Raw genomic sequence first — 14,781 nt, 5'->3', positions numbered from 1 at the left:
GAGATAAACAGTCAGTGATGCAAGATCTGACCAGAACAGCCTCTAGGTTTGCCCAGGTTTTAACCCACGATAAGAGGGGTGCAAGACCCTTTTGATCCTCCAAATAGTTACTGCCTTGTTCCAGAGTAGTGGCCTGAGCAAACCATGGGTAATTTTAGTAAAAAGCGATTTTCTACCCGCTGGAGAATTTTTGTGTGTGCATACCCGCATAGACCTGCTCCATATGACCCTGCGGAAATACAATTGGTTTTGTACAAGTTAAGCAATTCTTTCATTGATTTCTGTCCGAGCCTTTGGGAAAATCTGAAGATTGCCTCAATGTTCCTATTAAATTGTTGTGCTCTGGCGGTTAAAAGTGAGTTCCATGCAAGAGAAGAACGGAAGAGGAGCCCTAAATAGTTAAAATCATTCACTGTCTCCAAAGCTGATTTCCCAGTAAAAAAGGTTTTTGATTTCGTACTGCGAGGTCTGCAAGTCATGATAAAAGACTTGGACTAGTTAAACCAAAGATTCAAATAGCAGAGCGGAGCTGCAGGGACACTAAGAAGGGGTGAGAACACACAGCAAAGCCTCGTTAGCAAATAAATGATCTTTTAAAGACCTGTGAAGTACTCTGGTGCCGCTGTGTGTGTGTGCCCGTGAAGCTGTCTCTGCCGAGCTGACACACACAGGGGCGGGCATGGGTGTCTGAAGCTCTTTGATCCCATGGGATTTGCGCGCCATTAATCTATCACCTGAGGCCACAGACATACATGCCAAATTCAAAACAAGGGCTGGGGCAGCAAAAAAGGAACAGGTACGTGGCTACTCTGGGCTGAAGCACGGCTGCCTGGCCAAATTTACTAGTATTTTACTGTTTTTACACATAAATACAGACAAAGGAAAAATTGTTTTCCGTCTGTATTTATATGTAAAAATCAGTTTAAACAGAAAACCGGGAGCCCTAATTATAATCCTACCCTCTTTATCCGTTTTATAGCATGCAGGTTTAAATTGCATTCAGGAGTGGAATAAGTCACTATCCCATTATGCTTAGAGGAGACCAAGGACTTTTAGAATAGAGTAGAATAGAATAAGCATTTATAGAGCGCATTGTTACCCTAAGGCATGCCAATGCTATCTGCGGACCGCGGACAAGGGGGGCGACTTTACTGGATGTGAGCTTGGAACAGGCAGGTTTTTAAATGTTTCTGGAAGGAAAGATGGTTAGATTCCCTACATAGTTGGGGTGGGAGGGAGTTCCAACGCTTGGCCGCGTTTTAATAGAGAGAGTGGCAGGGTAGATAGGGTAGGTTTTCTACTTCAATCTACGGACCTACTGTCTCTTGCAGCGCCACTACATCATGGCATTGGACAAAAACTAATGTCGGAATTTGTGGTATTTGGCTGGAGCTTTGAGGCCTTTAACATTACAAGTAAGATCACCATGGTTTTAATAGAGTTTCAGCACTTCGTCTAATCCTTTTTTTAGGTTTTCTTGGCCAATCCTTCACACCCCCCTCAGTCCGACCCGGTGCCCCTCCCATTTCCACCCCCCCCCCCCCCCCCTTGAATACCATTCATTTACTGAAAACAAATAAGGAAAAAACATTGAACATGTAGCCAATAAAACATTTGGTCTCCCAAAATGTACATCTTGGATATTGAAGTTGATCATGACAGGTGAATCAGTCTGAAACAGCTATCAGCTGCTTATCTAAGCATATTCAGTTAAGGCATGTACCAAAACCTAAATAAGTCGACCTGTAATAAGGAGGCCATAGTGCAAACTATCCCTGATGGGTCCCCTTCGGCCTAATCTACCCACCACCATGAGAAGGTAGTGTCTTAAGGAGTTGGCCTGGTGTTGGGCAGCCGCCATGGTGTCCTTCCCTGGCCTGTGTTTTGGGAGCTGCGAATGTAGCCATTGGAGGTGCCTGGATTCTCCTCAGATGGTTGAGCATCAGGGTTTGAGATGTCCAAAAGGGACACTGCCACAGCAAGATCTGTGACATGGTGTGTTTTGTTGTGGAGTTACAAGGCATGTCCGAAAGGGTATGTCCAACGCTACCAGATGCGATCTATCCTCAATTAATCAGTCACTGGTCAGAAATGTTGGCGCCTCAGTAATGTGGCAGGGCAATATCTTAAAAAAGAGAGCCAGTGGCCCCATGCAATCTGATAGTCTCAACCTGCTGGGCTGCCTTGAGAATGGCTTATTTGGTCTTAAAGGAATGTAACTTTGCCAGGACGTCCCATGGACATTTTCTCTCACTTGACGTCTGTCGGCCGACCCGATGGCCATGTCAATCTTCACCTTAAGCATCAAGCCACCCAGGAGATCCGAGAAGAGGCCTGTCACAAAGGTCTCTAGGTCTGGACCCTGTATCCCCTCCTCCAGGTCTCTGATCCATATATTGTCACAGCGCAGTCTATTTTTAAGATGTTCATACTTTAGGAGGGTTGTTTGTAGCTGTGATTGGAGCATATTGGTTGAATCTTTCAGCTGTCCAGAGCAGTGCTCCAAGCGGTCTGTTTTGATTTTGAGGTCCAAGACACGAGTGGCGAGTCAACATCCTGTTGGAGCACTGTGGGTTTGCCATGCAGGTCGGTTTGCAGTGCCTCCAAGAAGGAGTTCAAATCTGCTTTAAATTCCCCTCCAAGCTCTTTCTTGAAGTCTTGCAAGGACACAAGTAGGTCTTCCTTCTTGTGGGGCATGTCATCAGCAGCAGGTGACTCCAATGTTGAGTACTGTGACTCTGCCAGGGTAAAGTAGCTAGAGACCCTGTTGAGTTGTTGCTTCTTTGGGGGTATGTATGCAGCAGGATCAGCTTGGGGAGACTCTGTAAAGGTGGGATAGAGAAGCAGGCTGTTCCTTGTTGTCTATGTTGTACGGTCCCTGTCAGGAATGTCAGCTGATTGAAGGGTCGTTCAGTGCACGCTCCTGTAGTGTGGATACTAGTGCGGTGAAAGGGACATCTCTAGCCACTTGAAGGTTCGTGGGTAGTGTTCTTGAAAGTCACCATGGTGGGGATGTAACTGCCCCAGTCATAGCCTCACCACTCTAGCCCCACATCATTATTCGCACTATCTATGGAGAAGCACCTATGGATCGAGCAGTAAAGATTGCACCATGGGCCTTGTCTGGTCACTGGTAGAGCAATGACTGCTCGGGTGGGGTTCATGGAAAGATAAGCAATAGCCTTTGCTCTGTTTGGAAGATTGTCAGTATTCGTGCACTTGGTGATACGTGAGTGGATGCCAGAGTTAGCTGTAGCCATGCTTGTCCCCCCGCGCTGTTGGATGTACAGCATAACCTTACAGGAAACCATGGGCAACATCGATCTTTCTAGCGTGCAGAATGCTCAGGGCTCAAGGGATCCGCCATAATGGGACCAGGCAGTGAGCTCTGTAGTCCGGGAGAGCAGTGGGGATTTGTGGCCCATGGGTCAGAGCCAGCGCTGGGCTGGGGCATCTTAGAGCTTGGCAGTATTGTCTCCAATGGCAGGTGACCCCCTTTAGTCCTCTAACTGTACATTCCTTGCCCTGCGCCTCCATGATAGGATGAAGCAAGGATTTCCGGTACCTCAAGGGGGTATGACTCAGCCTCCATGCCTCCTCCCCTCCCACAGGCTGAGGTCTGTTATGATGGGAGAAGAGTCTCCTGAGAGGGGTGAGGGCTGCCGAGCAGGATCATGGGCACGTTTGTTGTGTTTTCACCCCTTCTTTGTCACTCTGTCTATGCTTGGAAGAATTAGCCCCCCCCAAAATATTTTTTAGCCCACCCCCGAAATTTGGCTCTAGTTGCCCTCCTGGCTCATGGGTCAGGGGGATGCACTCACGGGACCAGGGAGGTAGGAGACAGTAAAATTCTGGGCGGGGGCATCTGGATTCCCTCCTTGGTGGTCGCTCACCCAGCACTCTGCTCGCACATCGGACGCTCTGCTCCCCGCTGCCTGCCTGCACTGAGTTCTGCTGCCTGCCCTGACATAGCGCATTGTTGATCACTTTACAGCGCTTGGTATCGTATATTCATATCGCACTTTAATTGCTGTACTAGCTACTTTGCTCGCGCTTGGCATCGTCTCTATCTGGCATTGTCTTTGTGCATTGATACTATTGTAGAGCGACTTACTGCATTTGCACGATAGGCATCACAGTATACTTTGTTTGAGGAACATTACAACTCCGGCTGTGCCCCAGTTTTGTTTTAGCTACCGGGCGGCCATCTTTGTGTTTATTTACTTCTGCCCGTGTCTCCTCCCCGCTCCCCGCCTCCCAGCTGACCCTCCCACACACGAATACATTACTCTCGCCCCATCCTCTCCGACTCTGTGACCATCTGGATTCCCTCCTTGGTGGTCGCTCACCCAGCACTCTGCTCGCACATCGGACGCTCTGCTCCCCGCTGCCTGCCTGCACTGAGTTCTGCTGCCTGCCTGCCTGCCCTGACCTAGCGCACTGTTGATCACTTTACATCGCTTGGTATCGTATATTCATATCGCACTTTAATTGCTGTACTAGCAACTTTGCTCGCGCTTGGCATCGTCTCTATCTGGCATTGTCTTTGTGCATTGATACTGTTGTAGAGCGACTTACTGCATTTGCACAATAGACATCACAGTATACTTTGTTTGAGGAACATTACGACTCCGGCTGTGCCCCAGTTTCGTTTTAGCTACCGGGCGGCCATCTTTGTGTTTATTTACTTCTGCCCGTGTCTCCTCCCCGCTCCCCGCCTCCCAGCTGACCCTCCCACGCTCCGCCCCCTCCACTCTCCTTTTATGCCACATGTCCCTACGCGCAGCGTTCACGCGCAGCGAGCGCGCCGAAGTTGCGCCAAAGGTAAGCCCGTCTACGCCCGTCCGCGCCTGGACCGCGCCTAGCGCCAGACCCCCTGGCCCCCGTACCTCCCACCCCACACGCATTACATACGATGCCACCACCCTCCTAGCCCTCAACCCCGGCCGTCCCCCCACCTGCGTCCAAGCCGCTCCTGGACACACCCATGGACCCTTCTCTTGCAACTCCTGCAAGTTCGACGGCTCAAAGAACAACTCCTCATCTACGAACACACAACAGAGATCTGACACCAACCACTTTAATTGCATCCTACTCAACACCCGCTCAGTCCACAGACACGCCATCGACCTCTGGAACCTACAAGACACCATCTCTCCAGACGTCGCCTTCCTAACAGAAACATGGATGAATGCATCCTCTGCCCCAGACATCACCATTGCCATCCCGGAAGACACAAGATCATCCGTAAAGACCGCACCGACCAAACAGGAGGAGGCATCGCTATCGTCCATAAGAATTCCATCCGCATCTCAACCAGCTCAGATGTCAACCTCGCTAGCGCCGAACACCTTCACTTCCAGATCCACACCGACCCCAAGACCACACTTAGAGGCACCCTCCTCTACAAGCCACCAGGACCCCGTGCTCAATTCAGTGATGAGATCACTGACTTTATCACCCCACAAGCCCTTCCCTCCGAGGAATACATTATATTGGGAGACCTCAACTTTCACCTGGAAAAGAACAATGACAGCAACGCCACCACCCTTCTGGACAATCTCGCCAACCTCGGACTCAAACAACTTGTCACTACCCCCACCCACATTTCAGGTCACACACTCGACCCTATCTTCACCTCCAGCAAACATGTCTCCTTCAGTCACACCACAGCTCTCCATTGGACGGACCACAGCTGCGTTCACTTTATCTACAATAAGACCACATCCCACAACCATCCTCAACCTACTCTGCGAAGAAACTGGAACAAAATCACCATCGACCAGATCTCCTCATCGCTTCTTCAAAACCCCCCCGCCCACTCCTCAAACCCCGACCAAGCAGCCATTAACCTCACCCAATGGCTATCCAACAGCGCCGACATCCTAGCACCGTTGAAAAAACGCCAAATCAAACTAGGCAGCAAAAACGCCTCCTGCTTCAACGATGATCTTAAGAAATCCAAGAAACTCTGTCGCTCCCTCGAAAAGGCCTGGAAAAAATTCACAAACACCAGCACCAGGGACGCCTTCAAAAACGCCACCCGCATACACCACCAACTAATCCGATCTGCCAAGAAAGCCGCATTCAAAGACCGACTAGATAACAACGCCCACAACAGCAAGGAATTATTCAACATCGTCAAAGAATTTACCAACCCATCAGCCAACTCCAACAACATCACCCCCTCTCACGCCCTCTGCGACTCCCTAGCTTCATTCTTCCACAACAAAATTGCGGACATCCACAACAGCTTCGACAACCGACCCGGAGACCAACCCACCCAACCTTCTGCAGGACCTTCACCCCCCTTGAACATCCTTAATGACTGGAACCCAATCTCCACTGAGGACACCATCCGCCTGATGAACTCCGTCCACTCAGGATCCTCCACAGACCCATGCCCTCACCACATTTTCAACAAAGCAGACTCCATCATAGCACCACACCTCCGAGACGTCATCAACTGCTCCCTCAACTCCGCCACCTTCCCGGAAAGCTGGAAACACGCCGAACTCAGCGCCCTTCTGAAAAAACCCACAGCGGACCCCACAGAACTCAAAAACTACCGCCCCATCTCTCTCCTTCCATTCATTGCCAAAGTCATCGAGAAAGCTGTCAACAACCAGCTCGCCGCCTTCCTCGAATCGAACAAATCCCTCGACTCATCACAGAACGGCTTCCGAGCCAAACACAGCACTGAGACAGCACTCATCGCAGCAACAGACGACATTCGAACTCTACTGGACAATGGAGACACAGTCGCCCTCATCCTCCTCGACCTCTCCGCTGCCTTCGACACAGTCTGTCATAGCACCCTTTTACAGCGCCTCAGAAACGTCGGAATCCAAGGAAAAGCACTGGAATGGATCACCTCGTTCCTCACCGGAAGAACTCAGAGAGTTCGCCTCCCACCATTCAAGTCAGAGGCCACTGAAGTCATTTGCGGCGTGCCACAAGGATCGTCACTCAGCCCCACCCTCTTCAACGTATACATGAGCCCCCTTGCGGCCATCGCTCACCAACACAACCTCAACATCATCTCCTACGCTGATGACTCTCAACTGATCCTCTCACTCACCAAAGACCCTAACACCGCCAAAACCAACTTACACGAAGGAATGAAAGAAGTAGCCGAGTGGATGAAGCACAGCCGTCTGAAACTGAACTCAGACAAAGAAGTCCTCATCTTAGGCACCTCCTCCTCCGCCTGGGATGACTCTTGGTGGCCAGAGGCCCTTGGAAAAGCACCCATCCCGACGGACCACGCACAGAACCTGGGCGTCATCCTGGACTCCTCACTCTCGATGACCAGACAAGTCAACGCCGTTTCATCATCTTGCTTCAACATTCTTCGCATGCTCAAAAAAACATTTCGCTGGATCCCCACCGAAACCAGAAAAACGGTCACCCACGCACTGGTCACGAGCCGCCTGGATTACGGAAACACCCTATACGCCGGTACCACCGCAAAACTCCAGAAAAAACTCCAACGCATCCAGAACACTTCAGCCAGGCTCATACTAGACATCCCGCGTAAAGAACACATCTCCGGTCACCTGAAAAACCTCCACTGGCTCCCCGTAAATAAGAGGATTACTTTCCGCCTCCTAACTCACGCACACAAAGCACTTTACGAACTTGGACCTGAATGCCTCAACACACGACTGTCCTTCTACACCCCCTCCCGCCAGCTACGATCCTCCAACCAAGCCCTTGCCACTGTACCTCGCATCAACAAAACCACCATGGGAGGTAGATCCTTCTCCTTCCTGGCAGCTAAAACCTGGAACTCACTTCCCACTCACCTTCGCCTTACTCAGAACCACCTAGCATTCAGAAAGCAACTTAAAACTTGGATATTCGACAAGTAACTCCCCACCCTTCTTCAAGCGCCTTGAGACCCTATCGGTATGTAGCGCGCTATATAAATCTCTTGACTTGACTTGACAGGGACAACCTTGTGGACTTTCCAGTGACCCTATACAGATCACCGCCCGTTAAACAAATACAATCGCATACTTTTGAAGTGAAATATTGAGAAAAGCAGGCATGTAGTCACAGTTTACATGTATGCTTTATTGTTATTTACATTCACATCGTAATCAGACCAAATGTTAAAAAACACATTGTTAGAAAGGCGATCCCGGGGGGGGGGGGGGGGGGGCCGACGCTGTCTGACTGACCACCCCGAAACCCACCTCTCCTTCTGGCATTGGCCGAGCACCGTCGACAGGCCTCCTGGCGAGGCTCCCCTCCTAGAATCGTAACAGCCGAGCAATCACACCACTACAAAGGGACACCACACAAGAGGGGGATTCTCAGAGTCTTTATCAGCAATAAAGGTAGGTTCTATCGGCAATATGTACAAGTGGATCGCGGGATCCTTAATGTCTCGGTAACTGTGGGAAGGGGGTAGCGGGACAGTCTTAGTATCAGCCTGGCATGGGGATTCCCTACGCACAGCTCACAATGCTCGAGCTGGGGGGAATGGTCCGGCGAGGTCGGGCCACGACAGTGTCAGCAGGGCTCCGAGGATAGTTCAGCGAGGTCGGGCCGCAACAACATCAGCAGGGTTCCGAGGATGGTTCAGCAAGGTCGGGCCGCGACAGCGTCAGCAGGGCTCTGAGGATGGTTCAGCGAGGTCAGGCCGCAACAGCGTCAGCAGGGCTCTGAGGATGGTTCAGCGAGATCGGGCTGCGACAGCGTCAGCAGGGCTCCGAGGATGGTTCAGCGAGGTCGGGCGGCGACAGCGTCAGCAGGGCTCCGAGGGTGGTTCCAAGAGGTCGGGCCGTGACAGCGTCAGCAGGGCTCCGAGGTTCCCGGTTCAAAGTAGAGAGTTCTTCTCAGGGTCAGCCGCGATTCAATCAGCAGGGCGCTCGACTCCAGGATACAACTCCCGACCCATTCCAGAGCTGCCCCAGATATAGGCTTGGAGTCCTTTGATGTCCTTACCCTCGCGCCTGGGGGTCAGAGGGGCCGGGAGGAGAGTGTCCAGACACCCAGCAGGGGGGTGGAGCCAGCGCCCAGGGAGGCCGGAGGCGATTGAAACCAGGAGTTCGGGGGACGGCTGGAGGGCCATCGAAACTCCCCTCCTCATTGATCCGTCAAGTGGCCGCTTTACCACCTGGTCAGACCTGGGTGCCTCGATGTCTGGGCTTCGCTGGGGCCGCAGCCGAGGTCGGGCCAAGGCTACGTGGTCCGGACGTGGAGGGCCCACGATGGGGTCGGGGCCTGAGATGGAGGCCCGGGGTAGGGGCCGGACCAGCCGAGGGGCGAGTAGGGATCGCCGTGTTCCTGAGGGGGGGGAGAGCCGGGAGTCGTCAGGGGCGGCAGCTCTCGTTGAAGGTTGGAGGGGGTAGTCTCGGGGGGAAGGTCAGGGCCCGCCAGGCGGGAGGAGTGGGACCACGCCACGAGGCCGGGTCCAACACACGTCCCCCCCAGCTGAAGGCAGGGAGAGTCACCCATCTTCTTGGGGGTTCTCCTCACCGAGGCAGAAGAAGCGGGACAGGCCGTCAGCGTTGGCGTGGTCGCTGCCGGGGCGGGGTTCTCTCCTCTCATCTGCATCAACCCCCGTAAAGGCCGGTGGCCAGTTTGCACCCGGAAGTGGGTGCCGAAGAGATAGGGTCAGAGTTTCTTGAGGGCCCACACCACGGCGAAGGCCTCTCGTTCAATGGTGCTCCAGCGTTGCTCTCGGGCCAGCAGACGGCGGCTGATGAAGGCCACAGGTTGATCAACTTCTTTGGGGTTGACTTGGGAAAGGACCGCCCCGACACCGTGTTCCGAGGCATCGTCTGGACTACAAATTCCCGGCTGTAGTCGGGGGCTTGGAGCACGGGGGCGGTACACATCGCTGTCTTCAGAGTCTCAAAGGCGGCCTGACACTCGGGGGTCCAGTGCACCTTCTGGGGCTGCTTCTTGGAAGTGAGTTCGGTGAGGTGGCCCACAATGCTCCCATAATTCTTCACCAAGCGCCGGTAATACCCCGTGAGTCCTAGGAAGGCTCTGACTGCTGTCTGGGTGACCAGGGGCTCCCAGGCCATGATGGCGTTGATCTTGGGTTGAAGGGGAGCCACATGGCCGCCCCCCACTTGGTGTCCCAGATAGGTCACGGACCCTTGGCCTATCTGGCACTTGCTTGCTTTTATGGTCAGTCCGGCCCATCTGAGGGCCGTCAGGACCTCCCAGAGGTGCTTGAGGTGCTCGGCCTAGTGGAGGCTGTACACTGCGATATCGTCCAGATAGGCAGCGCTGAACTCTTCTAGCCCTGCCAGTACCTTATTCACCAGCCTCTGGAAGGTTGCGGAGGTGTTTTTCATCCCGAAGGGCATCACCCTGAAGTGGTAGTGGCCATCGGGGGTTGAGAAAGCGGAGCGCTCTTGGGCACCCGGGTGAGTCCGATCTGCCAGTAGCCGGAGGTTAGGTTGAATGTGCTCAGGTAGCGGGCCACCCCCAGGCGGTCGATCAGTTCGTCGGCCTGGGTGATGGGGTGGGCATCGGTCCGGGTGACGGCGTTCAGTCCCCGGTAGTCTACACAAAATCGCAGTTCGGGAGTGGCGTCAGGGGCACGACTCTAGGACCAGGACAACGGGACTGGCCCATGGACTGTCAGACGGTTCGACCACCCCCAGGGCCAGCATCTTGGAGACCTCCGATTGAATGCAGGTCCGAACATGGTCGGGTACTCGGTAGGCCCGGTGTCACACAGGTGGACTGTCCCCGGTGTCGACATCGTGGACGCACCACCGGGTGACTCCGGGGGTGAGAGAAAACAAGTCTGTGAATTGACCCAACAGCTATTGGCAGTCCTGGCGCTGATCTGGGGTCAGGGTGGAGGAGAGGGTGACCCCATCTACGGAGCCGTCTTTCTCGGAGGTGCTCAGGAGGTCCGGTAGGGGCTCGGAGTCGTCTTCGGCCCCGCCATCAGTAGCCATCAGCAGGATAAGTTCCGTTCGGACAAAGGGAGGCTTGAGCCTGTTGGTGTCGAGGACCCGGAGGGGGTTCCTGGGGGACTCCATGTCCACCAGGTAGGTGACAGGGCTCTTGCGCTCCACCACTCTGAAGGGCCCAGTCAACTTGTCCTGGAGGGCACAGGGTTCGACCGGGGACATGACCCAGACCTGTTGGCCCGGCTCGAATTCAATGGAGGAGGCGTTCTGGTCATACCAGCATTTCATCTCCTCTTGGCTGGCCTCGAGGTTGGCCTCGGCGAGTTCCCGGAACTTCCGCGTCTGGTTTCGGAGGGTCAGGAGGTACCGGTAGACGTCGGGGGAAGCATCTCCAACTGCAACCTCCCAGCCTTCCTTGACCAGGCTGAGGGGACCCCGGACGGGGTGTCCATACAATAGTTCGAAGGGGCTGAACCCCAGTGACTTCTGAGGAACCTCCCGATAGGCGAAGAGGAGGCAGGGCAGCAACACGTCCCATTGGCATCGCAAGGGCTCTTCCAGGCCCATGATCATCCCCTTGAGGGTTCGATTGAAACGTTCCACCAGTCCATTCCCTTGGGGGTGGTAGGGGGTCGTAAACTTGTACTCGACCCCGCACTGTTGCCACAGGGACTTCATGTATCGGGAAATGAAGTTCGGACCCCGGTCACTGACGACCTCTCGGGGGAAGCCCACCCGGGAGAAGATCCCCATCAGCGCCCGGCCCACCACGGGGGCCGTCACGGTCCGGAGAGGGATGGCTTTGGGATAGCGGGTGGCATGGTCCAATAGAACGAGAATAAACCTGTGCCCTTGGGAGGTTCGGGGCTCCAGAGGCCCCACAATGTCTATCCCCACCCGCTCGAATGGGGTGTTGACCACTGGGAAGGGTTGAAGGGGGGCCTTGTGCTTCCCTCCGCTCTTCCCACTGGCTTGGCAGGTTGGGCAAGTCCGGCAATGATTGTTCACATCATTCCTCATTTTTGGCCAGTAGAAATGGGTCATCAGGCGGCTGTAGGTTTTATCCTGCCCCAGGTGCCCGGCGAGGGGCACATTGTGTGCCAGGTTCAGGAGGAAGTTTCTGAATCGGAGGGGGACTACTAGCACTCGGCTGGCCCCCAGTTCGGCAATTTTCTGTTCACTGTAGAGGAGATTGTTGTCCCAATAGACCCAGTGGGACCCCGAGGGGTCTCCAGCAGTTTGCTGTCGGGTCCCCTCAAGGGAGGGACACGCTTTCTGTTCTTGACCGAATTGCTCTCGAGTGGGGCCACCTTCTTGGCGCCATTGGGCTAGTTCCGGGAGGTCACCGAGCTCGGCAATTTCTTCACGGGTGGGCCCCAGTGGGCCGGGCTCAGGGTCGGCAACTTCGGGGACGGAGGGCGGCGGAGGCACGGGCCTCTCCGGCTCTTCGGTCGGGGTGGATTCAGTCGGGGCGGTGGCCCGGGCGGCCATGGACCGGGTGGTCGCACAGACCCACTCGGGCAGGCCTAGCATCCCCAGATGCTCTCTCCACTCAACGTGGGCCCAGGGGGAACTTTGTAGGTCGTTCCCGAGGAGGCAGTCCACGGGGGCGTCATCCCGGACGGTCACTTTCAGCATGCCCGACACTCCCCCCCACTCGAAGGGGATTTGGGCCATCTGGCACAGGCTCTCGGAATTGTCCGCCGACCGCACTGGGCACAGCACATTGAGCAGGATCTGGTCAGGGGTTACCAAGTGGCAACGGACGGCCGTCACGCTGGCTCTGGTGTCGCGAAGGGCTTCGGGTCGGTGCCCATTAATGGTGACCCACTGGCGGTACTTCTGAGTGTTGCCCGGGATCGGGCCCGGGGATCATGTCTCTTTCGCCTAGACATACCAGGGACATGGCGGCGGCCTCCCACTCAGTCTGGTCTTCGTCATAGTTCTCTTCTTCGCCCCTTTCTTCTCCCAGGGCGGCGGCGGCGATCTGGCGGTTTGGGGGACCGGTGGTGCAGGGTCGTTGGTTCATCGGGCAGTGGGGGTCACTGGCATAGTGACCGGGCCGCTGGCATTTGTAGCAGGTAGCGTTAGAGCGTGGCCCCGGCTGTGCTGGGGGGGCCCTCTTCTGGTCAGGGATGGTGAAGTGTGGGTCGGGGGCGGCCCCCGGGGTGGACTCCGGGGCAGCACCGCGGGGGAGTCTCGGTTCCTGTTCTGGCCTCCTCCGCTGCCTCGCTGGCGGGGGGGCCCCTGGGAGTTTCGGCCATAATCTCCCATCGAGTTCCGGGGGACCCGGGTGCTCGCCCATCGATCGGCCTCGAGGGCGAGTTTACGTGGCTCGGTCAGCTTGCTGTCGAGGAGATGTTGTCTGAGTTCGATAAAACAGTTGTTGGAGAGGTGCTCCCACACAATGAGGTTGAACAGCTGCTCATAGGTGGTGACCTGGCTGCCTTTGATCCACCCCTCTAGGGCTTTGCTAAAGAAGTTTACGCACTCCACCCATGTAGTACCAGGGATTTTCTTACAGTCTCGGAATCGCTGCCTGAAAATCTCGGGGGTGAGTCCATAGCGAGTAGGTAGGATGTCTTTCATATGTTCGTAAGAGGTCATCTCGGGTCTGGGAGCTCTAGCAGGGTGTCTCTCCCCTCGCTGACGAACTTCCCCCACAAGCCGGCACCCCAGTCTTTTTGGGGTATTCGATGAGAGGCCATGGCTACCTCGTAGGCCTTAAACCATTGTTGGATGTCGTCATTTTTATAGTATTCTTTGATGACATCTTTGGGGATGTGGACCTTCGTGTCCGCAGGAGGAGGTGGGCTTCTGTCTCCGGAGGTGCTGGCCTCCCCTTGTTTGGCTTTGATCTCAAGTTCTTTTAAGCCACGCTCGTGCTGGAACTTGAGCTTCTTCTCCTCTAAGTCCCTCTGTCTTCGTTTCTCCTCCAGGTCTCCCTGTAGTCGTAGTTGCTCAAGGGCTATCTTTTTCTCGGCCAGCTGTAGTTCTCCATCCAGACGGAGTCGGGCGAGCTCTAATTCGTGGAGCCGGCTCCTTTGTCGCTCTCGGGCGTGTTCGTGGGAGAGGCCCGTGTCTACGTTGGTATTTCTTTCCTCCTCTGGGGTTGCGAGGGTTTCCGGGTGTACGTCTGGGACTGTGTCACCTTCGGTCTGGGGTGGCGTCGCTCCTGTTTCCACCCATGTTTGTAGGACCTGCTGGAAATCGTCCTTGGTGCTTAGTCCAGTGGTAGCGATGCCTAGGTCCTTGCAGAATTGTTTCAATTCTTTGTGGGTATAATCTTCCAACCGTTCCTTCTGGAACTCCGCGGTCGGTCTGGTTTCTTTGGTACTCATGGTTGTGGTGTGTTTCTGTCAGTAGTGGGTGAGTTACTCTCTGTACTATTTGCATCAGCTCGGATCGCACCGCCTGCCACCAATGTTAGAAAGGCGATCCCAGGGGGGGGGGGGGCAGACGCTGTCTGACTGACCACCCCAAAACCCACCTCTCCTTCTGGCCGAGCACCGTCGAGAGGCCTCCTGGCGAGGCTCCCCTCCTAGAATCGTAACAGCCGAGCAAACACACCACTACAAAGGGACACCACACAAGAGGGGGATTCTCAGAGTCTTTATCAGCAATAAAAGTAGGTTCTATCGGCAATATGTACAAGTCGATCGCGGGATCCTTAATGTCTCGGTAACTGTGGGAAGGGGGTAGCGGGACAGTCTTAACATCAGCCTGGCACAGGGATTCCCTACGCACAGCTCACAATCCTCGAGCTGGGGGGAATGGTCCGGCGAGGTCGGGCCGCGACAGTGTCAGCAAAGCTCCGAGATGGTTCAGCGAGGTCGGGCCGCGACAGCGTCAGCAGGGCTCCGAGGATGGTTCAGCGAGGTCGGGCCGCGAC

The sequence above is a fragment of the Lissotriton vulgaris genome, chromosome 5, assembly GCF_964263255.1.
Source record: "Lissotriton vulgaris chromosome 5, aLisVul1.2, whole genome shotgun sequence".
Classification (NCBI taxonomy): Eukaryota; Metazoa; Chordata; class Amphibia; order Caudata; family Salamandridae; genus Lissotriton; species Lissotriton vulgaris.
The sequence above is the reverse complement of the archived record's forward strand: the minus strand, read 5'-3'. Positions refer to the sequence as shown.